The sequence below is a fragment of the Pelobates fuscus genome, chromosome 2 (assembly GCF_036172605.1).
Source record: "Pelobates fuscus isolate aPelFus1 chromosome 2, aPelFus1.pri, whole genome shotgun sequence".
NCBI classification, from domain to species: domain Eukaryota; kingdom Metazoa; phylum Chordata; class Amphibia; order Anura; family Pelobatidae; genus Pelobates; species Pelobates fuscus.
The window spans coordinates 353,134,883-353,156,038 of record NC_086318.1 but is presented as its reverse complement, the minus strand read 5'-3'; the positions used below and the strand labels follow the sequence as shown (position 1 = coordinate 353,156,038).

The following is a 21,156-nucleotide window of genomic DNA, read 5'->3' as shown; positions in this document are numbered from 1 at the left end:
AAGCTTCCCTGTAGGAGGAAGTGGGCCTAATTAGAATATTGCCTCCCATAATCCTTTGCAATGGCTTATGGTCATGAACTTTTTCTCAATTATTCACACCTAACCACCTGAAGGCACTAAAATTACTGGTAGCTAAGGAAAACAACGATCAGCCACGAGGTTTGGTAATCTTTTGTAGCCTTCTATCATTTGGATTATTTATTTGCTTTTTTTTTTTTAACTTGCTTTATTATTTCACCACAGCCTAAAGGAAAGGCTTCCCAGCGGGCGTGCCTTTGAATGTACCCGTCATGTCATACTTACCTGGCAGGGGAGCAATAGCCATGATCCCTAAGGTGGCTCTCCCAGAGTGAGGCTGGTTCATTGCACTCTGTACCAGTTGACCTCTGCGATTTCCTCAAATGTGGGAAACTCGACTGCATAATTTATGGTAGTGGGGGACTGCGTTCGCGCTTTCCCCTGTGTTTGCTTGTTTGACAAAAATAGAGGACTTCACCAATTCTGACGAAGGATAATTTCAGCCACGGCACCCGTCTTCTTTGGCTCTTACTTTCCACATCAAGCAGGCAGCGACAATCATTTCCTAGGTTTGATAATTTTTATTATCTATGTTTTCTGGAGACCAGTTTTAAGCCAGAATTTCACTTTTTATTTTAACTTTTCAGCTTTTTTTTCTACATTTTTTTATCCTGACTTCTTTTGATTTATTGTATGCTTAAATGCAATGGAAGAAATAAAGAATTGGAGACCTATATTACGTCTTCCAACAGAACGTAACGTTTGATTGAATTTCTGGGAAAAAAAGATTTTCTGGATCAAGGCAGTGAATTGCCGCTTGAGACAATCAGACCAAACCTTAGGAATAGCTGGGTGGTCGCTAGCACTTACTAATGAACACCATGGAATTTTGAAAAAGCCACCACAAATGTTCTTTCAGCCCTGTTGAGTGTGGATGAAGAGAAGACAGGTGCTAGGCAAGGGTCATTCCTATCGATGGAGTCATGAAATGTGTGACTTTGGGGACGAACGTAGACCAGCGGATTGTGTACTCTGCCTAATGGCTGCTGTAGTAGAATCTTGGCAAAACTGTTTCCAAAGAGAGAAAAAAAATTGTACAAGGTTTGCTGCAAGATATGGTTGCCCTCACTCTCTGTTATAGGTTTGGAACCATTCCAAGATGCCATATAAGAAGACCGAGGAATTTGTTGGGGTTTAAGCTTCCCTGTAGGAGGAAGCGGGCCTAATTAGAATATTGCCTCCCATAATCCTTTGCAATGGCTTATGGTCATGAACTTTTTCTCACCGCTGTCTTAAAGTGTCCTTACGTGGTAGCTCTTAAAAGCTGGCCCACTTGAACAGCTAGCTTTGCGCAGTGGCAGTATCGTAGCCCATGAGGTCAATCCGAGGCGTGATTATTGCTAATTGAAAACTTTACCCAATACCCCGCCATGATGACTTGAAATAAAGTCAGCATTGGCAATTTTTGACAGGCTCTAAGGAGACTGAAAGATTGGTTTAATAAAAGTTTATGGCGCCCCATGTCTAGGGCGTGTCTTACGTGACTCCCGTTTCTTCCTGAGCTCTGTTGCACCATTCCTTCCGCTGGCTTCTTAGCATTTCCCTTTTACCTTTCTCTCCCACTGAATCCACTTGTTTCCGGCAGCACACTATTCTCACTACATGCTACGAATTCCCATCCTTCGGCTCATTGGCCTAGCATTTGCCTTTATGCAAATTGCTCCTTCGCACCCTGAATCCAGCTCAATTATTCACACCTAACCACCTGAAGGCACTAAAATTACTGGTAGCTAAGGAAAACAACGATCAGCCACGAGGTTTGGTAATCTTTTGTAGCCTTCTATCATTTGGATTATTTATTTGCTTTTTTTTTTTTTAACTTGCTTTATTATTTCACCACAGCCTAAAGGAAAGGCTTCCCAGCGGGCGTGCCTTTGAATGTACCCGTCATGTCATACTTACCTGGCAGGGGAGCAATAGCCATGATCCCTAAGGTGGCTCTCCCAGAGTGAGGCTGGTTCATTGCACTCCGTACCAGTTGACCTCTGCGATTTCCTCAAATGTGGGAAACTCGACTGCATAATTTATGGTAGTGGGGGTCTGCGTTCGCGCTTTCCCCTGTGTTTGCTTGTTTGACAAAAATAGAGGACTTCACCAATTCTGACGAAGGATAATTTCAGCCACGGCACCCGTCTTCTTTGGCTCTTACTTTCCACATCAAGCAGGCAGCGACAATCATTTCCTAGGTTTGATCATTTTTATTATCTATGTTTTCTGGAGACCAGTTTTCAGCCAGAATTTCACTTTTTATTTTAACTTTTCAGCTTTTTTTTCTACATTTTTTTATCCTGACTTCTTTTGATTTATTGTATGCTTAAATGCAATGGAAGAAATAAAGAATTGGAGACCTATATTACGTCTTCCAACAGAACGTAACGTTTGATTGAATTTCTGGGAAAAAAAGATTTTCTGGATCAAGGCAGTGAATTGCCGCTTGAGACAATCAGACCAAACCTTAGGAATAGCTGGGTGGTCGCTAGCACTTACTAATGAACACCATGGAATTTTGAAAAAGCCACCACAAATGTTCTTTCAGCCCTGTTGAGTGTGGATGAAGAGAAGACAGGTGCTAGGCAAGGGTCATTCCTATCGATGGAGTCATGAAATGTGTGACTTTGGGGACGAACGTAGACCAGCGGATTGTGTACTCTGCCTAATGGCTGCTGTAGTAGAATCTTGGCAAAACTGTTTCCAAAGAGAGAAAAAAAATTGTACAAGGTTTGCTGCAAGATATGGTTGCCCTCACTCTCTGTTATAGGTTTGGAACCATTCCAAGATGCCATATAAGAAGACCGAGGAATTTGTTGGGGTTTAAGCTTCCCTGTAGGAGGAAGCGGGCCTAATTAGAATATTGCCTCCCATAATCCTTTGCAATGGCTTATGGTCATGAACTTTTTCTCACCGCTGTCTTAAAGTGTCCTTACGTGGTAGCTCTTAAAAGCTGGCCCACTTGAACAGCTAGCTTTGCGCAGTGGCAGTATCGTAGCCCATGAGGTCAATCCGAGGCGTGATTATTGCTAATTGAAAACTTTACCCAATACCCCGCCATGATGATTTGAAATAAAGTCAGCATTGGCAATTTTTGACAGGCTCTAAGGAGACTGAAAGATTGGTTTAATAAAAGTTTATGGCGCCCCATGTCTAGGGCGTGTCTTACGTGACTCCCGTTTCTTCCTGAGCTCTGTTGCACCATTCCTTCCGCTGGCTTCTTAGCATTTCCCTTTTACCTTTCTCTCCCACTGAATCCACTTGTTTCCGGCAGCACACTATTCTCACTCCATGCTACGAATTCCCATCCTTCGGCTCATTGGCCTAGCATTTGCCTTTATGCAAATTGCTCCTTCGCACCCTGAATCCAGCTCAATTATTCACACCTAACCACCTGAAGGCACTAAAATTACTGGTAGCTAAGGAAAACAACGATCAGCCACGAGGTTTGGTAATCTTTTGTAGCCTTCTATCATTTGGATTATTTATTTGCTTTTTTTTTTTTTAACTTGCTTTATTATTTCACCACAGCCTAAAGGAAAGGCTTCCCAGCGGGCGTGCCTTTGAATGTACCCGTCATGTCATACTTACCTGGCAGGGGAGCAATAGCCATGATCCCTAAGGTGGCTCTCCCAGAGTGAGGCTGGTTCATTGCACTCCGTACCAGTTGACCTCTGCGATTTCCTCAAATGTGGGAAACTCGACTGCATAATTTATGGTAGTGGGGGACTGCGTTCGCGCTTTCCCCTGTGTTTGCTTGTTTGACAAAAATAGAGAACTTCACCAATTCTGACGAAGGATAATTTCAGCCACGGCACCCGTCTTCTTTGGCTCTTACTTTCCGCATCAAGCAGGCAGCGACAATCATTTCCTAGGTTTGATCATTTTTATTATCTATGTTTTCTGGAGACTAGTTTTAAGCCAGAATTTCATTTTTTATTTTAACTTTTCAGCTTTTTTTTCTACATTTTTTTATCCTGACTTCTTTTGATTTATTGTATGCTTAAATGCAATGGAAGAAATAAAGAATTGGAGACCTATATTACGTCTTCCAACAGAACATAACGTTTGATTGAATTTCTGGGAAAAAAAGATTTTCTGGATCAAGGCAGTGAATTGCCGCTTGAGACAATCAGACCAAACCTTAGGAATAGCTGGGTGGTCGCTAGCACTTACTAATGAACACCATGGAATTTTGAAAAAGCCACCACAAATGTTCTTTCAGCCCTGTTGAGTGTGGATGAAGAGAAGACAGGTGCTAGGCAAGGGTCATTCCTATCGATGGAGTCATGAAATGTGTGACTTTGGGGACGAACGTAGACCAGCGGATTGTGTACTCTGCCTAATGGCTGCTGTAGTAGAATCTTGGCAAAACTGTTTCCAAAGAGAGAAAAAAAAATGTACAAGGTTTGCTGCAAGATATGGTTGCCCTCACTCTCTGTTATAGGTTTGGAACCATTCCAAGATGCCATATAAGAAGACCGAGGAATTTGTTGGGGTTTAAGCTTCCCTGTAGGAGGAAGTGGGCCTAATTAGAATATTGCCTCCCATAATCCTTTGCAATGGCTTATGGTCATGAACTTTTTCTCACCGCTGTCTTAAAGTTTCCTTACGTGGTAGCTCTTAAAAGCTGGCCCACTTGAACAGCTAGCTTTGCGCAGTGGCAGTATCGTAGCCCATGAGGTCAATCCGAGGCGTGATTATTGCTAATTGAAAACTTTACCAAATACCCCGCCATGATGACTTGAAATACAGTCAGCATTGGCAATATTTGACAGGCTCTAAGGAGACTGAAAGATTGGTTTAATAAAAGTTTATGGCGCCCCATGTCTAGGGCGTGTCTTACGTGACTCCCGTTTCTTCCTGAGCTCTGTTGCACCATTCCTTCCGCTGGCTTCTTAGCATTTCCCTTTTACCTTTCTCTCCCACTGAATTCACTTGTTTCCGGCAGCACACTATTCTCACTACATGCTACGAATTCCCATCCTTCGGCTCATTGGCCTAGCATTTGCCTTTATGCAAATTGCTCCTTCGCACCCTGAATCCAGCTCAATTATTCACACCTAACCACCTGAAGGCACTAAAATTACTGGTAGCTAAGGAAAACAACGATCAGCCACGAGGTTTGGTAATCTTTTGTAGCCTTCTATCATTTGGATTATTTATTTGCTTTTTTTTTTTAACTTGCTTCATTATTTCACCACAGCCTAAAGGAAAGGCTTCCCAGCGGGCGTGCCTTTGAATGTACCCGTCATGTCATACTTACCTGGCAGGGGAGCAATAGCCATGATCCCTAAGGTGGCTCTCCCAGAGTGAGGCTGGTTCATTGCACTCTGTACCAGTTGACCTCTGCGATTTCCTCAAATGTGGGAAACTCGACTGCATAATTTATGGTAGTGGGGGACTGCGTTCGCGCTTTCCCCTGTGTTTGCTTGTTTGACAAAAATAGAGGACTTCACCAATTCTGACGAAGGATAATTTCAGCCACGGCACCCGTCTTCTTTGGCTCTTACTTTCCACATCAAGCAGGCAGCGACAATCATTTCCTAGGTTTGATCATTTTTATTATCTATGTTTTCTGGAGACCAGTTTTAAGCCAGAATTTCACTTTTTATTTTAACTTTTCAGCTTTTTTTTCTACATTTTTTTATCCTGACTTCTTTTGATTTATTGTATGCTTAAATGCAATGGAAGAAATAAAGAATTGGAGACCTATATTACGTCTTCCAACAGAACGTAACGTTTGATTGAATTTCTGGGAAAAAAAGATTTTCTGGATCAAGGCAGTGAATTGCCGCTTGAGACAATCAGACCAAACCTTAGGAATAGCTGGGTGGTCGCTAGCACTTACTAATGAACACCATGGAATTTTGAAAAAGCCACCACAAATGTTCTTTCAGCCCTGTTGAGTGTGGATGAAGAGAAGACAGGTGCTAGGCAAGGGTCATTCCTATCGATGGAGTCATGAAATGTGTGACTTTGGGGACGAACGTAGACCAGCGGATTGTGTACTCTGCCTAATGGCTGCTGTAGTAGAATCTTGGCAAAACTGTTTCCAAAGAGAGAAAAAAAATTGTACAAGGTTTGCTGCAAGATATGGTTGCCCTCACTCTCTGTTATAGGTTTGGAACCATTCCAAGATGCCATATAAGAAGACCGAGGAATTTGTTGGGGTTTAAGCTTCCCTGTAGGAGGAAGCGGGCCTAATTAGAATATTGCCTCCCATAATCCTTTGCAATGGCTTATGGTCATGAACTTTTTCTCACCGCTGTCTTAAAGTGTCCTTACGTGGTAGCTCTTAAAAGCTGGCCCACTTGAACAGCTAGCTTTGCGCAGTGGCAGTATCGTAGCCCATGAGGTCAATCCGAGGCGTGATTATTGCTAATTGAAAACTTTACCCAATACCCCGCCATGATGATTTGAAATAAAGTCAGCATTGGCAATTTTTGACAGGCTCTAAGGAGACTGAAAGATTGGTTTAATAAAAGTTTATGGCGCCCCATGTCTAGGGCGTGTCTTACGTGACTCCCGTTTCTTCCTGAGCTCTGTTGCACCATTCCTTCCGCTGGCTTCTTAGCATTTCCCTTTTACCTTTCTCTCCCACTGAATCCACTTGTTTCCGGCAGCACACTATTCTCACTCCATGCTACGAATTCCCATCCTTCGGCTCATTGGCCTAGCATTTGCCTTTATGCAAATTGCTCCTTCGCACCCTGAATCCAGCTCAATTATTCACACCTAACCACCTGAAGGCACTAAAATTACTGGTAGCTAAGGAAAACAACGATCAGCCACGAGGTTTGGTAATCTTTTGTAGCCTTCTATCATTTGGATTATTTATTTGCTTTTTTTTTTTTTAACTTGCTTTATTATTTCACCACAGCCTAAAGGAAAGGCTTCCCAGCGGGCGTGCCTTTGAATGTACCCGTCATGTCATACTTACCTGGCAGGGGAGCAATAGCCATGATCCCTAAGGTGGCTCTCCCAGAGTGAGGCTGGTTCATTGCACTCCGTACCAGTTGACCTCTGCGATTTCCTCAAATGTGGGAAACTCGACTGCATAATTTATGGTAGTGGGGGACTGCGTTCGCGCTTTCCCCTGTGTTTGCTTGTTTGACAAAAATAGAGAACTTCACCAATTCTGACGAAGGATAATTTCAGCCACGGCACCCGTCTTCTTTGGCTCTTACTTTCCGCATCAAGCAGGCAGCGACAATCATTTCCTAGGTTTGATCATTTTTATTATCTATGTTTTCTGGAGACTAGTTTTAAGCCAGAATTTCATTTTTTATTTTAACTTTTCAGCTTTTTTTTCTACATTTTTTTATCCTGACTTCTTTTGATTTATTGTATGCTTAAATGCAATGGAAGAAATAAAGAATTGGAGACCTATATTACGTCTTCCAACAGAACATAACGTTTGATTGAATTTCTGGGAAAAAAAGATTTTCTGGATCAAGGCAGTGAATTGCCGCTTGAGACAATCAGACCAAACCTTAGGAATAGCTGGGTGGTCGCTAGCACTTACTAATGAACACCATGGAATTTTGAAAAAGCCACCACAAATGTTCTTTCAGCCCTGTTGAGTGTGGATGAAGAGAAGACAGGTGCTAGGCAAGGGTCATTCCTATCGATGGAGTCATGAAATGTGTGACTTTGGGGACGAACGTAGACCAGCGGATTGTGTACTCTGCCTAATGGCTGCTGTAGTAGAATCTTGGCAAAACTGTTTCCAAAGAGAGAAAAAAAAATGTACAAGGTTTGCTGCAAGATATGGTTGCCCTCACTCTCTGTTATAGGTTTGGAACCATTCCAAGATGCCATATAAGAAGACCGAGGAATTTGTTGGGGTTTAAGCTTCCCTGTAGGAGGAAGTGGGCCTAATTAGAATATTGCCTCCCATAATCCTTTGCAATGGCTTATGGTCATGAACTTTTTCTCACCGCTGTCTTAAAGTTTCCTTACGTGGTAGCTCTTAAAAGCTGGCCCACTTGAACAGCTAGCTTTGCGCAGTGGCAGTATCGTAGCCCATGAGGTCAATCCGAGGCGTGATTATTGCTAATTGAAAACTTTACCAAATACCCCGCCATGATGACTTGAAATACAGTCAGCATTGGCAATATTTGACAGGCTCTAAGGAGACTGAAAGATTGGTTTAATAAAAGTTTATGGCGCCCCATGTCTAGGGCGTGTCTTACGTGACTCCCGTTTCTTCCTGAGCTCTGTTGCACCATTCCTTCCGCTGGCTTCTTAGCATTTCCCTTTTACCTTTCTCTCCCACTGAATTCACTTGTTTCCGGCAGCACACTATTCTCACTACATGCTACGAATTCCCATCCTTCGGCTCATTGGCCTAGCATTTGCCTTTATGCAAATTGCTCCTTCGCACCCTGAATCCAGCTCAATTATTCACACCTAACCACCTGAAGGCACTAAAATTACTGGTAGCTAAGGAAAACAACGATCAGCCACGAGGTTTGGTAATCTTTTGTAGCCTTCTATCATTTGGATTATTTATTTGCTTTTTTTTTTTTAACTTGCTTCATTATTTCACCACAGCCTAAAGGAAAGGCTTCCCAGCGGGCGTGCCTTTGAATGTACCCGTCATGTCATACTTACCTGGCAGGGGAGCAATAGCCATGATCCCTAAGGTGGCTCTCCCAGAGTGAGGCTGGTTCATTGCACTCCGTACCAGTTGACCTCTGCGATTTCCTCAAATGTGGGAAACTCGACTGCATAATTTATGGTAGTGGGGGACTGCGTTCGCGCTTTCCCCTGTGTTTGCTTGTTTGACAAAAATAGAGAACTTCACCAATTCTGACGAAGGATAATTTCAGCCACGGCACCCGTCTTCTTTGGCTCTTACTTTCCACATCAAGCAGGCAGCGACAATCATTTCCTAGGTTTGATCATTTTTATTATCTATGTTTTCTGGAGACCAGTTTTAAGCCAGAATTTCACTTTTTATTTTAACTTTTCAGCTTTTTTTTCATCATTTTTTTATCCTGACTTCTTTTGATTTATTGTATGCTTCAATGCAATGGAAGAAATAAAGAATTGGAGACCTATATTACGTCTTCCAACAGAACGTAACGTTTGATTGAATTTCTGGGAAAAAAAGATTTTCTGGATCAAGGCAGTGAATTGCCGCTTGAGACAATCAGACCAAACCTTAGGAATAGCTGGGTGGTCGCTAGCACTTACTAATGAACACCATGGAATTTTGAAAAAGCCAACACAAATGTTCTTTCAGCCCTGTTGAGTGTGGATGAAGAGAAGACAGGTGCTAGGCAAGGGTCATTCCTATCGATGGAGTCATGAAATGTGTGACTTTGGGGACAAACGTAGACCAGCGGATTGTGTACTCTGCCTAATGGCTGCTGTAGTAGAATCTTGGCAAAACTGTTTCCAAAGAGAGAAAAAAAATTGTACAAGGTTTGCTGCAAGATATGGTTGCCCTCACTCTCTGTTATAGGTTTGGAACCATTCCAAGATGCCATATAAGAAGACCGAGGAATTTGTTGGGGTTTAAGCTTCCCTGTAGGAGGAAGCGGGCCTAATTAGAATATTGCCTCCCATAATCCTTTGCAATGGCTTATGGTCATGAACTTTTTCTCACCGCTGTCTTAAAGTGTCCTTACGTGGTAGCTCTTAAAAGCTGGCCCACTTGAACAACTAGCTTTGCGCAGTGGCAGTATCGTAGCCCATGAGGTCAATCCGAGGCGTGATTATTGCTAATTGAAAACTTTACCCAATACCCCGCCATGATGACTTGAAATAAAGTCAGCATTGGCAATTTTTGACAGGCTCTAAGGAGACTGAAAGATTGGTTTAATAAAAGTTTATGGCGCCCCATGTCTAGGGCGTGTCTTACGTGACTCCCGTTTCTTCCTGAGCTCTGTTGCACCATTCCTTCCGCTGGCTTCTTAGCATTTCCCTTTTACCTTTCTCTCCCACTGAATTCACTTGTTTCCGGCAGCACACTATTCTCACTCCATGCTACGAATTCCCATCCTTCGGCTCATTGGCCTAGCATTTGCCTTTATGCAAATTGCTCCTTCGCACCCTGAATCCAGCTCAATTATTCACACCTAACCACCTGAAGGCACTAAAATTACTGGTAGCTAAGGAAAACAACGATCAGCCACGAGGTTTGGTAATCTTTTGTAGCCTTCTATCATTTGGATTATTTATTTGCTTTTTTTTTTTTTTTAACTTGCTTTATTATTTCACCACAGCCTAAAGGAAAGGCTTCCCAGCGGGCGTGCCTTTGAATGTACCCGTCATGTCATACTTACCTGGCAGGGGAGCAATAGCCATGATCCCTAAGGTGGCTCTCCCAGAGTGAGGCTGGTTCATTGCACTCCGTACCAGTTGACCTCTGCGATTTCCTCAAATGTGGGAAACTCGACTGCATAATTTATGGTAGTGGGGTACTCCGTTCGCGCTTTCCCCTGTGTTTGCTTGTTTGACAAAAATAGAGAACTTCACCAATTCTGACGAAGGATAATTTCAGCCACGGCACCCGTCTTCTTTGGCTCTTACTTTCCACATCAAGCAGGCAGCGACAATCATTTCCTAGGTTTGATCATTTTTATTATCTATGTTTTCTGGAGACCAGTTTTAAGCCAGAATTTCACTTTTTATTTTAACTTTTCAGCTTTTTTTTTATCCTGACTTCTTTTGATTTATTGTATGCTTCAATGCAATGGAAGAAATAAAGGATTGGAGACCTATATAACGTCTTCCAACAGAACGTAACGTTTGATTGAATTTCTGGGAAAAAAAGATTTTCTGGATCAAGGCAGTGAATTGCCGCTTGAGACAATCAGACCAAACCTTAGGAATAGCTGGGTGGTCGCTAGCACTTACTAATGAACACCATGGAATTTTGAAAAAGCCACCACAAATGTTCTTTCAGCCCTGTTGAGTGTGGATGAAGAGAAGACAGGTGCTAGGCAAGGGTCATTCCTATCGATGGAGTCATGAAATGTGTGACTTTGAGGACGAACGTAGACCAGCGGATTGTGTACTCTGCCTAATGGCTGCTGTAGTAGAATCTTGGCAAAACTGTTTCCAAAGAGAGAAAAAAAATTGTACAAGGTTTGCTGCAAGATATGGTTGCCCTCACTCTCTGTTATAGGTTTGGAACCATTCCAAGATGCCATATAAGAAAACCGAGGAATTTGTTGGGGTTTAAGCTTCCCTGTAGGAGGAAGCGGGCCTAATTAGAATATTGCCTCCCATAATCCTTTGCAATGGCTTATGGTCATGAACTTTTTCTCACCGCTGTCTTAAAGTTTCCTTACGTGGTAGCTCTTAAAAGCTGGCCCACTTGAACAGCTAGCTTTGTGCAGTGGCAGTATCGTAGCCCATGAGGTCAATCCGAGGCGTGATTATTGCTAATTGAAAACTTTACCCAATACCCTGCCATGATGACTTGAAATACAGTCAGCATTGGCAATTTTTGACAGGCTCTAAGGAGACTGAAAGATTGGTTTAATAAAAGTTTATGGCGCCCCATGTCTAGGGCGTGTCTTACGTGACTCCCGTTTCTTCCTGAGCTCTGTTGCACCATTCCTTCCGCTGGCTTCTTAGCATTTCCCTTTTACCTTTCTCTCCCACTGAATTCACTTGTTTCCGGCAGCACACTATTCTCACTACATGCTACGAATTCCCATCCTTCGGCTCATTGGCCTAGCATTTGCCTTTATGCAAATTGCTCCTTCGCACCCTGAATCCAGCTCAATTATTCACACCTAACCACCTGAAGGCACTAAAATTACTGGTAGCTAAGGAAAACAACGATCAGCCACGAGGTTTGGTAATCTTTTGTAGCCTTCTATCATTTGGATTATTTATTTGCTTTTTTTTTTTTTAACTTGCTTTATTATTTCACCACAGCCTAAAGGAAAGGCTTCCCAGCGGGCGTGCCTTTGAATGTACCCGTCATGTCATACTTACCTGGCAGGGGAGCAATAGCCATGATCCCTAAGGTGGCTCTCCCAGAGTGAGGCTGGTTCATTGCACTCCGTACCAGTTGACCTCTGCGATTTCCTCAAATGTGGGAAACTCGACTGCATAATTTATGGTAGTGGGGGACTGCGTTCGCGCTTTCCCCTGTGTTTGCTCGTTTGACAAAAATAGAGAACTTCACCAATTCTGACGAAGGATAATTTCAGCCACGGCACCCGTCTTCTTTGGCTCTTACTTTCCACATCAAGCAGGCAGCGACAATCATTTCCTAGGTTTGATCATTTTTATTATCTATGTTTTCTGGAGACCAGTTTTAAGCCAGAATTTCACTTTTTATTTTAACTTTTCAGCTTTTTTTTCTACATTTTTTTATCCTGACTTCTTTTGATTTATTGTATGCTTAAATGCAATGGAAGAAATAAAGAATTGGAGACCTATATTACGTCTTCCAACAGAACGTAACGTTTGATTGAATTTCTGGGAAAAAAAGATTTTCTGGATCAAGGCAGTGAATTGCCGCTTGAGACAATCAGACCAAACCTTAGGAATAGCTGGGTGGTCGCTAGCACTTACTAATGAACACCATGGAATTTTGAAAAAGCCACCACAAATGTTCTTTCAGCCCTGTTGAGTGTGGATGAAGAGAAGACAGGTGCTAGGCAAGGGTCATTCCTATCGATGGAGTCATGAAATGTGTGACTTTGGGGACGAACGTAGACCAGCGGATTGTGTACTCTGCCTAATGGCTGCTGTAGTAGAATCTTGGCAAAACTGTTTCCAAAGAGAGAAAAAAAATTGTACAAGGTTTGCTGCAAGATATGGTTGCCCTCACTCTCTGTTATAGGTTTGGAACCATTCCAAGATGCCATATAAGAAGACCGAGGAATTTGTTGGGGTTTAAGCTTCCCTGTAGGAGGAAGCGGGCCTAATTAGAATATTGCCTCCCATAATCCTTTGCAATGGCTTATGGTCATGAACTTTTTCTCACCGCTGTCTTAAAGTGTCCTTACGTGGTAGCTCTTAAAAGCTGGCCCACTTGAACAACTAGCTTTGCGCAGTGGCAGTATCGTAGCCCATGAGGTCAATCCGAGGCGTGATTATTGCTAATTGAAAACTTAACCCAATACCCCGCCATGATGACTTGAAATAAAGTCAGCATTGGCAATTTTTGACAGGCTCTAAGGAGACTGAAAGATTGGTTTAATAAAAGTTTATGGCGCCCCATGTCTAGGGCGTGTCTTACGTGACTCCCGTTTCTTCCTGAGCTCTGTTGCACCATTCCTTCCGCTGGCTTCTTAGCATTTCCCTTTTACCTTTCTCTCCCACTGAATCCACTTGTTTCCGGCAGCACACTATTCTCACTACATGCTACGAATTCCCATCCTTCGGCTCATTGGCCTAGCATTTGCCTTTATGCAAATTGCTCCTTCGCACCCTGAATCCAGCTCAATTATTCACACCTAACCACCTGAAGGCACTAAAATTACTGGTAGCTAAGGAAAACAACGATCAGCCACGAGGTTTGGTAATCTTTTGTAGCCTTCTATCATTTGGATTATTTATTTGCTCTTCTTTTTTTTTTTTTTAACTTGCTTTATTATTTCACCACAGCCTAAAGGAAAGGCTTCCCAGCGGGCGTGCCTTTGAATGTACCCGTCATGTCATACTTACCTGGCAGGGGAGCAATAGCCATGATCCCTAAGGTGGCTCTCCCAGAGTGAGGCTGGTTCATTGCACTCCGTACCAGTTGACCTCTGCGATTTCCTCAAATGTGGGAAACTCGACTGCATAATTTATGGTAGTGGGGGACTGCGTTCGCGCTTTCCCCTGTGTTTGCTTGTTTGACAAAAATAGAGGACTTCACCAATTCTGACGAAGGATAATTTCAGCCACGGCACCCGTCTTCTTTGTCTCTTACTTTCCACATCAAGCAGGCAGCGACAATCATTTCCTAGGTTTGATCATTTTTATTATCTATGTTTTCTGGAGACCAGTTTTAAGCCAGAATTTCACTTTTTATTTTAACTTTTCAGCTTTTTTTTCTACATTTTTTTATCCTGACTTCTTTTGATTTATTGTATGCTTAAATGCAATGGAAGAAATAAAGAATTGGAGACCTATATTACGTCTTCCAACAGAACGTAACGTTTGATTGAATTTCTGGGAAAAAAAGATTTTCTGGATCAAGGCAGTGAATTGCCGCTTGAGACAATCAGACCAAACCTTAGGAATAGCTGGGTGGTCGCTAGCACTTACTAATGAACACCATGGAATTTTGAAAAAGCCACCACAAATGTTCTTTCAGCCCTGTTGAGTGTGGATGAAGAGAAGACAGGTGCTAGGCAAGGGTCATTCCTATCGATGGAGTCATGAAATGTGTGACTTTGGGGACGAACGTAGACCAGCGGATTGTGTACTCTGCCTAATGGCTGCTGTAGTAGAATCTTGGCAAAACTGTTTCCAAAGAGAGAAAAAAAAATGTACAAGGTTTGCTGCAAGATATGGTTGCCCTCACTCTCTGTTATAGGTTTGGAACCATTCCAAGATGCCATATAAGAAGACCGAGGAATTTGTTGGGGTTTAAGCTTCCCTGTAGGAGGAAGTGGGCCTAATTAGAATATTGCCTCCCATAATCCTTTGCAATGGCTTATGGTCATGAACTTTTTCTCACCGCTGTCTTAAAGTTTCCTTACTTGGTAGCTCTTAAAAGCTGGCCCACTTGAACAGCTAGCTTTGCGCAGTGGCAGTATCGTAGCCCATGAGGTCAATCCGAGGCGTGATTATTGCTAATTGAAAACTTTACCAAATACCCCGCCATGATGACTTGAAATACAGTCAGCATTGGCAATATTTGACAGGCTCTAAGGAGACTGAAAGATTGGTTTAATAAAAGTTTATGGCGCCCCATGTCTAGGGCGTGTCTTACGTGACTCCCGTTTCTTCCTGAGCTCTGTTGCACCATTCCTTCCGCTGGCTTCTTAGCATTTCCCTTTTACCTTTCTCTCCCACTGAATTCACTTGTTTCCGGCAGCACACTATTCTCACTACATGCTACGAATTCCCATCCTTCGGCTCATTGGCCTAGCATTTGCCTTTATGCAAATTGCTCCTTCGCACCCTGAATCCAGCTCAATTATTCACACCTAACCACCTGAAGGCACTAAAATTACTGGTAGCTAAGGAAAACAACGATCAGCCACGAGGTTTGGTAATCTTTTGTAGCCTTCTATCATTTGGATTATTTATTTGCTTTTTTTTTTTTAACTTGCTTTATTATTTCACCACAGCCTAAAGGAAAGGCTTCCCAGCGGGCGTGCCTTTGAATGTACCCGTCATGTCATACTTACCTGGCAGGGGAGCAATAGCCATGATCCCTAAGGTGGCTCTCCCAGAGTGAGGCTGGTTCATTGCACTCCGTACCAGTTGACCTCTGCGATTTCCTCAAATGTGGGAAACTCGACTGCATAATTTATGGTAGTGGGGGACTGCGTTCGCGCTTTCCCCTGTGTTTGCTTGTTTGACAAAAATAGAGGACTTCACCAATTCTGACGAAGGATAATTTCAGCCACGGCACCCGTCTTCTTTGGCTCTTACTTTCCACATCAAGCAGGCAGCGACAATCATTTCCTAGGTTTGATCATTTTTATTATCTATGTTTTCTGGAGACCAGTTTTAAGCCAGAATTTCACTTTTTATTTTAACTTTTCAGCTTTTTTTTCTACATTTTTTTATCCTGACTTCTTTTGATTTATTGTATGCTTAAATGCAATGGAAGAAATAAAGAATTGGAGACCTATATTACGTCTTCCAACAGAACGTAACGTTTGATTGAATTTCTGGGAAAAAAAGATTTTCTGGATCAAGGCAGTGAATTGCCGCTTGAGACAATCAGACCAAACCTTAGGAATAGCTGGGTGGTCGCTAGCACTTACTAATGAACACCATGGAATTTTGAAAAAGCCACCACAAATGTTCTTTCAGCCCTGTTGAGTGTGGATGAAGAGAAGACAGGTGCTAGGCAAGGGTCATTCCTATCGATGGAGTCATGAAATGTGTGACTTTGGGGACGAACGTAGACCAGCGGATTGTGTACTCTGCCTAATGGCTGCTGTAGTAGAATCTTGGCAAAACTGTTTCCAAAGAGAGAAAAAAAAATGTACAAGGTTTGCTGCAAGATATGGTTGCCCTCACTCTCTGTTATAGGTTTGGAACCATTCCAAGATGCCATATAAGAAGACCGAGGAATTTGTTGGGGTTTAAGCTTCCCTGTAGGAGGAAGTGGGCCTAATTAGAATATTGCCTCCCATAATCCTTTGCAATGGCTTATGGTCATGAACTTTTTCTCACCGCTGTCTTAAAGTTTCCTTACGTGGTAGCTCTTAAAAGCTGGCCCACTTGAACAGCTAGCTTTGCGCAGTGGCAGTATCGTAGCCCATGAGGTCAATCCGAGGCGTGATTATTGCTAATTGAAAACTTTACCAAATACCCCGCCATGATGACTTGAAATACAGTCAGCATTGGCAATATTTGACAGGCTCTAAGGAGACTGAAAGATTGGTTTAATAAAAGTTTATGGCGCCCCATGTCTAGGGCGTGTCTTACGTGACTCCCGTTTCTTCCTGAGCTCTGTTGCACCATTCCTTCCGCTGGCTTCTTAGCATTTCCCTTTTACCTTTCTCTCCCACTGAATTCACTTGTTTCCGGCAGCACACTATTCTCACTACATGCTACGAATTCCCATCCTTCGGCTCTTTGGCCTAGCATTTGCCTTTATGCAAATTGCTCCTTCGCACCCTGAATCCAGCTCAATTATTCACACCTAACCACCTGAAGGCACTAAAATTACTGGTAGCTAAGGAAAACAACGATCAGCCACGAGGTTTGGTAATCTTTTGTAGCCTTCTATCATTTGGATTATTTATTTGCTTTTTTTTTTTTAACTTGCTTTATTATTTCACCACAGCCTAAAGGAAAGGCTTCCCAGCGGGCGTGCCTTTGAATGTACCCGTCATGTCATACTTACCTGGCAGGGGAGCAATAGCCATGATCCCTAAGGTGGCTCTCCCAGAGTGAGGCTGGTTCATTGCACTCCGTACCAGTTGACCTCTGCGATTTCCTCAAATGTGGGAAACTCGACTGCATAATTTATGGTAGTGGGGGACTGCGTTCGCGCTTTCCCCTGTGTTTGCTTGTTTGACAAAAATAGAGAACTTCACCAATTCTGACGAAGGATAATTTCAACCACGGCACCCGTCTTCTTTGGCTCTTACTTTCCGCATCAAGCAGGCAGCGACAATCATTTCCTAGGCTTGATCATTTTTATTATCTATGTTTTCTGGAGACCAGTTTTAAGCCAGAATTTCACTTTTTATTTTAACTTTTCAGCTTTTTTTTCATCATTTTTTTATCCTGACTTCTTTTGATTTATTGTATGCTTCAATGCAATGGAAGAAATAAAGAATTGGAGACCTATATTACGTCTTCCAACAGAACGTAACGTTTGATTGAATTTCTGGGAAAAAAAGATTTTCTGGATCAAGGCAGTGAATTGCCGCTTGAGACAATCAGACCAAACCTTAGGAATAGCTGGGTGGTCGCTAGCACTTACTAATGAACACCATGGAATTTTGAAAAAGCCACCACAAATGTTCTTTCAGCCCTGTTGAGTGTGGATGAAGAGAAGACAGGTGCTAGGCAAGGGTCATTCCTATCGCTGGAGTCATGAAATGTGTGACTTTGGGGACGAACGTAGACCAGCGGATTGTGTACTCTGCCTAATGGCTGCTGTAGTAGAATCTTGGCAAAACTGTTTCCAAAGAGAGAAAAAAAATTGTACAAGGTTTGCTGCAAGATATGGTTGCCCTCACTCTCTGTTATAGGTTTGGAACCATTCCAAGATGCCATATAAGAAGACCGAGGAATTTGTTGGGGTTTAAGCTTCCCTGTAGGAGGAAGTGGGCCTAATTAGAATATTGCCTCCCATAATCCTTTGCAATGGCTTATGGTCATGAACTTTTTCTCACCGCTGTCTTAAAGTTTCCTTACGTGGTAGCTCTTAAAAGCTGGCCCACTTGAACAGCTAGCTTTGCGCAGTGGCAGTATCGTAGCCCATGAGGTCAATCCGAGGCGTGATTATTGCTAATTGAAATCTTTACCAAATACCCCGCCATGATGACTTGAAATACAGTCAGCATTGGCAATATTTGACAGGCTCTAAGGAGACTGAAAGATTGGTTTAATAAAAGTTTATGGCGCCCCATGTCTAGGGCGTGTCTTACGTGACTCCCGTTTCTTCCTGAGCTCTGTTGCACCATTCCTTCCGCTGGCTTCTTAGCATTTCCCTTTTACCTTTCTCTCCCACTGAATTCACTTGTTTCCGGCAGCACACTATTCTCACTACATGCTACGAATTCCCATCCTTCGGCTCATTGGCCTAGCATTTGCCTTTATGCAAATTGCTCCTTCGCACCCTGAATCCAGCTCAATTATTCACACCTAACCACCTGAAGGCACTAAAATTACTGGTAGCTAAGGAAAACAACGATCAGCCACGAGTTTTGGTAATCTTTTGTAGCCTTCTATCATTTGGATTATTTATTTGCTTTTTTTTTTTTAACTTGCTTTATTATTTCACCACAGCCTAAAGGAAAGGCTTCCCAGCGGGCGTGCCTTTGAATGTACCCGTCATGTCATACTTACCTGGCAGGGGAGCAATAGCCATGATCCCTAAGGTGGCTCTCCCAGAGTGAGGCTGGTTCATTGCACTCCGTACCAGTTGACCTCTGCGATTTCCTCAAATGTGGGAAACTCGACTGCATAATTTATGGTAGTGGGGGACTGCGTTCGCGCTTTCCCCTGTGTTTGCTTGTTTGACAAAAATAGAGGACTTCACCAATTCTGACGAAGGATAATTTCAGCCACGGCACCCGTCTTCTTTGGCTCTTACTTTCCACATCAAGCAGGCAGCGACAATCATTTCCTAGGTTTGATCATTTTTATTATCTATGTTTTCTGGAGACCAGTTTTAAGCCAGAATTTCACTTTTTATTTTAACTTTTCAGCTTTTTTTTCATCATTTTTTTATCCTGACTTCTTTTGATTTATTGTATGCTTCAATGCAATGGAAGAAATAAAGAATTGGAGACCTATATTAGGTCTTCCAACAGAACGTAACGTTTGATTGAATTTCTGGGAAAAAAAGATTTTCTGGATCAAGGCAGTGAATTGCCGCTTGAGACAATCAGACCAAACCTTAGGAATAGCTGGGTGGTCGCTAGCACTTACTAATGAACACCATGGAATTTTGAAAAAGCCACCACAAATGTTCTTTCAGCCCTGTTGAGTGTGGATGAAGAGAAGACAGGTGCTAGGCAAGGGTCATTCCTATCGATGGAGTCATGAAATGTGTGACTTTGGGGACGAACGTAGACCAGCGGATTGTGTACTCTGCCTAATGGCTGCTGTAGTAGAATCTTGGCAAAACTGTTTCCAAAGAGAGAAAAAAAATTGTACAAGGTTTGCTGCAAGATATGGTTGCCCTCACTCTCTGTTATAGGTTTGGAACCATTCCAAGATGCCATATAAGAAGACCGAGGAATTTGTTGGGGTTTAAGCTTCCCTGTAGGAGGAAGCGGGCCTAATTAGAATATTGCCTCCCATAATCCTTTGCAATGGCTTATGGTCATGAACTTTTTCTCACCGCTGTCTTAAAGTGTCCTTACGTGGTAGCTCTTAAAAGCTGGCCCACTTGAACAGCTAGCTTTGCGCAGTGGCAGTATCGTAGCCCATGAGGTCAATCCGAGGCGTGATTATTGCTAATTGAAAACTTTACCCAATACCCCGCCATGATGACTTGAAATAAAGTCAGCATTGGCAATTTTTGACAGGCTCTAAGGAGACTGAAAGATTGGTTTAATAAAAGTTTATGGCGCCCCATGTCTAGGGCGTGTCTTACGTGACTCCCGTTTCTTCCTGAGCTCTGTTGCACCATTCCTTCCGCTGGCTTCTTAGCATTTCCCTTTTACCTTTCTCTCCCACTGAATCCACTTGTTTCCGGCAGCACACTATTCTCACTACATGCTACGAATTCCCATCCTTCGGCTCATTGGCCTAGCATTTGCCTTTATGCAAATTGCTCCTTCGCACCCTGAATCCAGCTCAATTATTCACACCTAACCACCTGAAGGCACTAAAATTACTGGTAGCTAAGGAAAACAACGATCAGCCACGAGGTTTGGTAATCTTTTGTAGCCTTCTATCATTTGGATTATTTATTTGCTTTTTTTTTTTTTAACTTGCTTTATTATTTCACCACAGCCTAAAGGAAAGGCTTCCCAGCGGGCGTGCCTTTGAATGTACCCGTCATGTCATACTTACCTGGCAGGGGAGCAATAGCCATGATCCCTAAGGTGGCTCTCCCAGAGTGAGGCTGGTTCATTGCACTCCGTACCAGTTGACCTCTGCGATTTCCTCAAATGTGGGAAACTTGACTGCATAATTTATGGTAGTGGGGGACTGCGTTCGCGCTTTCCCCTGTGTTTGCTTGTTTGACAAAAATAGAGGACTTCACCAATTCTGACGAAGGATAATTTCAGCCACGGCACCCGTCTTCTTTGGCTCTTACTTTCCACATCAAGCAGGCAGCGACAATCATTTCCTAGGTTTGATCATTTTTATTATCTATGTTTTCTGGAGACCAGTTTTAAGCCAGAATTTCACTTTTTATTTTAACTTTTCAGCTTTTTTTTCTACATTTTTTTATCCTGACTTCTTTTGATTTATTGTATGCTTAAATGCAATGGAAGAAATAAAGAATTGGAGACCTATATTACGTCTTCCAACAGAACGTAACGTTTGATTGAATTTCTGGGAAAAAAAGATTTTCTGGATCAAGGCAGTGAATTGCCGCTTGAGACAATCAGACCAAACCTTAGGAATAGCTGGGTGGTCGCTAGCACTTACTAATGAACACCATGGAATTTTGAAAAAGCCACCACAAATGTTCTTTCAGCCCTGTTGAGTGTGGATGAAGAGAAGACAGGTGCTAGGCAAGGGTCATTCCTATCGATGGAGTCATGAAATGTGTGACTTTGGGCACGAACGTAGACCAGCGGA

The 21,156-nt window shown here is 42.7% G+C and overlaps 25 non-coding genes across 25 annotated transcripts; all 25 read left to right on the top strand.

Annotated features, from left to right (window-relative positions):
- The first annotated feature begins 295 nt into the window (after positions 1-295).
- LOC134590204 (U1 spliceosomal RNA) lies at positions 296-462 on the top strand. Its single transcript, XR_010087162.1, has one exon. It is a non-coding gene; the product is annotated as a U1 spliceosomal RNA (small nuclear RNA).
- An 899-nt stretch (positions 463-1,361) lies between these two features.
- On the top strand, positions 1,362-1,502 carry LOC134591886 (U4 spliceosomal RNA). Its single transcript, XR_010088589.1, has one exon. It is a non-coding gene; the product is annotated as a U4 spliceosomal RNA (small nuclear RNA).
- Positions 1,503-1,972: 470 nt separating this feature from the next.
- Positions 1,973-2,139, top strand: LOC134590438 (U1 spliceosomal RNA). Its single transcript, XR_010087362.1, has one exon. It is a non-coding gene; the product is annotated as a U1 spliceosomal RNA (small nuclear RNA).
- An 899-nt stretch (positions 2,140-3,038) lies between these two features.
- Positions 3,039-3,179, top strand: LOC134591992 (U4 spliceosomal RNA). Its single transcript, XR_010088682.1, has one exon. It is a non-coding gene; the product is annotated as a U4 spliceosomal RNA (small nuclear RNA).
- A 470-nt stretch (positions 3,180-3,649) lies between these two features.
- On the top strand, positions 3,650-3,816 carry LOC134589761 (U1 spliceosomal RNA). The gene has a single exon (XR_010086787.1). It is a non-coding gene; the product is annotated as a U1 spliceosomal RNA (small nuclear RNA).
- An 899-nt stretch (positions 3,817-4,715) lies between these two features.
- On the top strand, positions 4,716-4,856 carry LOC134593529 (U4 spliceosomal RNA). The gene has a single exon (XR_010089997.1). It is a non-coding gene; the product is annotated as a U4 spliceosomal RNA (small nuclear RNA).
- A 468-nt stretch (positions 4,857-5,324) lies between these two features.
- LOC134590203 (U1 spliceosomal RNA) lies at positions 5,325-5,491 on the top strand. Its single transcript, XR_010087161.1, has one exon. It is a non-coding gene; the product is annotated as a U1 spliceosomal RNA (small nuclear RNA).
- Positions 5,492-6,390: 899 nt separating this feature from the next.
- On the top strand, positions 6,391-6,531 carry LOC134591991 (U4 spliceosomal RNA). Its single transcript, XR_010088681.1, has one exon. It is a non-coding gene; the product is annotated as a U4 spliceosomal RNA (small nuclear RNA).
- A 470-nt stretch (positions 6,532-7,001) lies between these two features.
- On the top strand, positions 7,002-7,168 carry LOC134589759 (U1 spliceosomal RNA). Its single transcript, XR_010086786.1, has one exon. It is a non-coding gene; the product is annotated as a U1 spliceosomal RNA (small nuclear RNA).
- Positions 7,169-8,067: 899 nt separating this feature from the next.
- Positions 8,068-8,208, top strand: LOC134593528 (U4 spliceosomal RNA). Its single transcript, XR_010089996.1, has one exon. It is a non-coding gene; the product is annotated as a U4 spliceosomal RNA (small nuclear RNA).
- A 469-nt stretch (positions 8,209-8,677) lies between these two features.
- LOC134589758 (U1 spliceosomal RNA) lies at positions 8,678-8,844 on the top strand. Its single transcript, XR_010086785.1, has one exon. It is a non-coding gene; the product is annotated as a U1 spliceosomal RNA (small nuclear RNA).
- An 899-nt stretch (positions 8,845-9,743) lies between these two features.
- On the top strand, positions 9,744-9,884 carry LOC134591885 (U4 spliceosomal RNA). The gene has a single exon (XR_010088588.1). It is a non-coding gene; the product is annotated as a U4 spliceosomal RNA (small nuclear RNA).
- A 472-nt stretch (positions 9,885-10,356) lies between these two features.
- On the top strand, positions 10,357-10,523 carry LOC134591307 (U1 spliceosomal RNA). The gene has a single exon (XR_010088105.1). It is a non-coding gene; the product is annotated as a U1 spliceosomal RNA (small nuclear RNA).
- Positions 10,524-11,411: 888 nt separating this feature from the next.
- Positions 11,412-11,552, top strand: LOC134593186 (U4 spliceosomal RNA). Its single transcript, XR_010089704.1, has one exon. It is a non-coding gene; the product is annotated as a U4 spliceosomal RNA (small nuclear RNA).
- Positions 11,553-12,022: 470 nt separating this feature from the next.
- On the top strand, positions 12,023-12,189 carry LOC134589757 (U1 spliceosomal RNA). The gene has a single exon (XR_010086784.1). It is a non-coding gene; the product is annotated as a U1 spliceosomal RNA (small nuclear RNA).
- Positions 12,190-13,088: 899 nt separating this feature from the next.
- LOC134591902 (U4 spliceosomal RNA) lies at positions 13,089-13,229 on the top strand. Its single transcript, XR_010088604.1, has one exon. It is a non-coding gene; the product is annotated as a U4 spliceosomal RNA (small nuclear RNA).
- A 476-nt stretch (positions 13,230-13,705) lies between these two features.
- LOC134589756 (U1 spliceosomal RNA) lies at positions 13,706-13,872 on the top strand. Its single transcript, XR_010086783.1, has one exon. It is a non-coding gene; the product is annotated as a U1 spliceosomal RNA (small nuclear RNA).
- Positions 13,873-14,771: 899 nt separating this feature from the next.
- LOC134593525 (U4 spliceosomal RNA) lies at positions 14,772-14,912 on the top strand. The gene has a single exon (XR_010089995.1). It is a non-coding gene; the product is annotated as a U4 spliceosomal RNA (small nuclear RNA).
- A 469-nt stretch (positions 14,913-15,381) lies between these two features.
- LOC134589754 (U1 spliceosomal RNA) lies at positions 15,382-15,548 on the top strand. The gene has a single exon (XR_010086782.1). It is a non-coding gene; the product is annotated as a U1 spliceosomal RNA (small nuclear RNA).
- Positions 15,549-16,447: 899 nt separating this feature from the next.
- On the top strand, positions 16,448-16,588 carry LOC134593524 (U4 spliceosomal RNA). The gene has a single exon (XR_010089994.1). It is a non-coding gene; the product is annotated as a U4 spliceosomal RNA (small nuclear RNA).
- A 469-nt stretch (positions 16,589-17,057) lies between these two features.
- On the top strand, positions 17,058-17,224 carry LOC134589753 (U1 spliceosomal RNA). Its single transcript, XR_010086781.1, has one exon. It is a non-coding gene; the product is annotated as a U1 spliceosomal RNA (small nuclear RNA).
- An 899-nt stretch (positions 17,225-18,123) lies between these two features.
- LOC134593720 (U4 spliceosomal RNA) lies at positions 18,124-18,264 on the top strand. Its single transcript, XR_010090157.1, has one exon. It is a non-coding gene; the product is annotated as a U4 spliceosomal RNA (small nuclear RNA).
- Positions 18,265-18,733: 469 nt separating this feature from the next.
- On the top strand, positions 18,734-18,900 carry LOC134589752 (U1 spliceosomal RNA). Its single transcript, XR_010086780.1, has one exon. It is a non-coding gene; the product is annotated as a U1 spliceosomal RNA (small nuclear RNA).
- An 899-nt stretch (positions 18,901-19,799) lies between these two features.
- Positions 19,800-19,940, top strand: LOC134591884 (U4 spliceosomal RNA). The gene has a single exon (XR_010088587.1). It is a non-coding gene; the product is annotated as a U4 spliceosomal RNA (small nuclear RNA).
- A 470-nt stretch (positions 19,941-20,410) lies between these two features.
- Positions 20,411-20,577, top strand: LOC134590681 (U1 spliceosomal RNA). Its single transcript, XR_010087568.1, has one exon. It is a non-coding gene; the product is annotated as a U1 spliceosomal RNA (small nuclear RNA).
- The last annotated feature ends 579 nt before the right edge of the window (positions 20,578-21,156 follow it).